The sequence below is a fragment of the Pseudophryne corroboree genome, chromosome 3 (genome assembly GCF_028390025.1).
Source record: "Pseudophryne corroboree isolate aPseCor3 chromosome 3, aPseCor3.hap2, whole genome shotgun sequence".
In the NCBI taxonomy this organism is placed as follows: Eukaryota; Metazoa; Chordata; class Amphibia; order Anura; family Myobatrachidae; genus Pseudophryne; species Pseudophryne corroboree.
Window position 1 is genome coordinate 230,221,751 of NC_086446.1, and position 2,501 is coordinate 230,224,251.

Consider the following 2,501-nt stretch of genomic DNA (forward strand, 5'->3'; position numbering starts at 1 on the left):
GCGGCGGGGATCGGGGGGTCGCCCGGGAGCCGCCTGCCCGTCCGCTGGGCCAAGGGGGCCGGGGCGGGTCACGCGCCGCCGTTCCCCCCCGATCGTCTCGCTCCGAGCCGCCTCTGGCCACCGGGGGGCGCCGTCGGGTGGCGCGGGGGCGCCCCCGCCGCCCGCCGCCTCCCCCCGCACGCGTCGGGCCTCCCCCCGGGCCCCCGCGGGCCGGGGGACGCGGCCGGCGAGCGTCGGACTCCAGCGCGGAAGTGTCGCGGATGAGTGCGGACCGGGGCGCCCGCGGCCCAGCGGCACTTCCAGGGGCTCGGGGAGGAGATGGTTGAAGCCTGGGTGAAGCGCGCCCTCGGCCGTCCGTGTCGCTACCCGCCGGAGAACACCTCCGCCGGATCAGTAGGTACCAACGAGGCGAGCGAGAGAGCCGGGACTCTGTCCGGGGCCGAAAAGCCTGTTTCCCTGGAGCTTTTGCGAAAGGACCCGTGACAGAAGATGCGCGGAGCTCAGAGATCAGCATGGGCAGGGCCTTCTTGCATCCGATTTTGCCCAGGCAGGGCTCCAGGAACCGGGTTACAAAAAGCAAAAAGCCCTGGAGCTCAAACGAAAGGTTTAGTGACAAGATAGCCGTGGAGCTCCGATAACAGCATGGCAGGACCAGGATGGGGCCTATAAAGGGTCCACGGCGGGCATCCGTTGGAGCCCGACGTACGGGCCGGGCACGTCTCCTTCTCCCCCGGAGGCAGCGCCCCCCAGCGGGCCAAATCGGGTACTGCAATTTGTGGAAGTTTCGCAGATGAGTGCGGACCGGGGCGCCCGCGGCCCAGCTGCACTTCCAGGGGCTCGGGGAGGAGATGGTTGAAGCCTGGGTGAAGCGCGCCCTCGGCCGTCCGTGTCGCTACCCGCCGGAGAACACCTCCGCCGGATCAGTAGGTACCAACGAGGCGAGCGAGAGAGCCGGGACTCTGTCCGGGGCCGAAAAGCCTGTTTCCCTGGAGCTTTTGCGAAAGGACCCGTGACAGAAGATGCGCGGAGCTCAGAGATCAGCATGGGCAGGGCCTTCTTGCATCCGATTTTGCCCAGGCAGGGCTCCAGGAACCGGGTTACAAAAAGCAAAAAGCCCTGGAGCTCAAACGAAAGGTTTAGTGACAAGATAGCCGTGGAGCTCCGATAACAGCATGGCAGGACCAGGATGGGGCCTATAAAGGGTCCACGGCGGGCATCCGTTGGAGCCCGACGTACGGGCCGGGCACGTCTCCTTCTCCCCCGGAGGCAGCGCCCCCCAGCGGGCCAAATCGGGTACTGCAATTTGTGGAAGTTTCGCAGATGAGTGCGGACCGGGGCGCCCGCGGCCCAGCTGCACTTCCAGGGGCTCGGGGAGGAGATGGTTGAAGCCTGGGTGAAGCGCGCCCTCGGCCGTCCGTGTCGCTACCCGCCGGAGAACACCTCCGCCGGATCAGTAGGTACCAACGAGGCGAGCGAGAGAGCCGGGACTCTGTCCGGGGCCGAAAAGCCCGTTTCCCTGGAGCTCCTGCGAAAGGACCCGTGGCAGAGTAGGCACGGAGCTCGGAGAGCAGCAGGGCCGGAGCTCGGAGAGCAGCAGGGCCAGGGCTCCCTCCCTTCCATAGGCTGCCCAGGCAGGGCTCCAGGAGCCCGGTACCAGCTCTCCCCGTCCAACAGCCTCCTCTCTGGAAGCGGAGAGCGGACGCAGTCGGGCTCCCGGACCGGGGCCCTGGGAGAGGGTTTGGGAGAGCCCTGCCGGGAGCCACCGGGACGGGCCCGTGCGGACGGGTGCGCGGCGCCCCCCGGTGGTCGAAGGCGGAACCGCGGAGGTCTCTCTATCTCTCTCTCTCTCTCTTTCTCTCTCTCTCCGGGACTCCCGGCCTCCCGTTCCCCCGACTCCCCCTTCCGAGGCCGAGACGGGGCAGCGCCGGGCGTCCGGCGGAGCCCGGCGCCAGGCCCGGCCCGTCCCCCTCTTCCCCCGGCGGCAGCGCCCCCCGGCGGGCCGAATCGGGTACTGCAATTTGCGGAAGTTCAGCCGATGAGTGCGGACGGGCACCCCTCGGGCCGGGAGGCGGCTCCAGGAGCCCGGGGAAGCGTCGGAGGACGCTCCGCGAGAGCGTCGCGCGCGCCGCCCGTCCCGCTACGCCCGAGGGAACCGGCCAGAGAGCATCACAGGTGGCGAACAGAGTCAAGCCGGAAAAGAGAAAACGGAGGGCTGCGGTTGACGCGAGAGAAGGGCCCCACGTCTCCCATTTCCGCAACCCGATCGATGTGGCACCCCGCGCCCCGGCGGGGAGGGACGATCGCTCGGCCGGAACCCAGGGGTCTCGGCCGGCTCCAGGCGAACCCGACCCTCCCTCTGCCCACGGCGCGCCCGGAACCCCTCCGCCCGGAGAGGGCGTCCGGTCCCCAGGCGTCCGCCCGAGCGCTCCGGTCTCCGGAGCCGGGCGGGCCCCGCACCCGTACCCCGTGCGGCGCGGTCTGCTCCGTCCGCCGGCACCCGC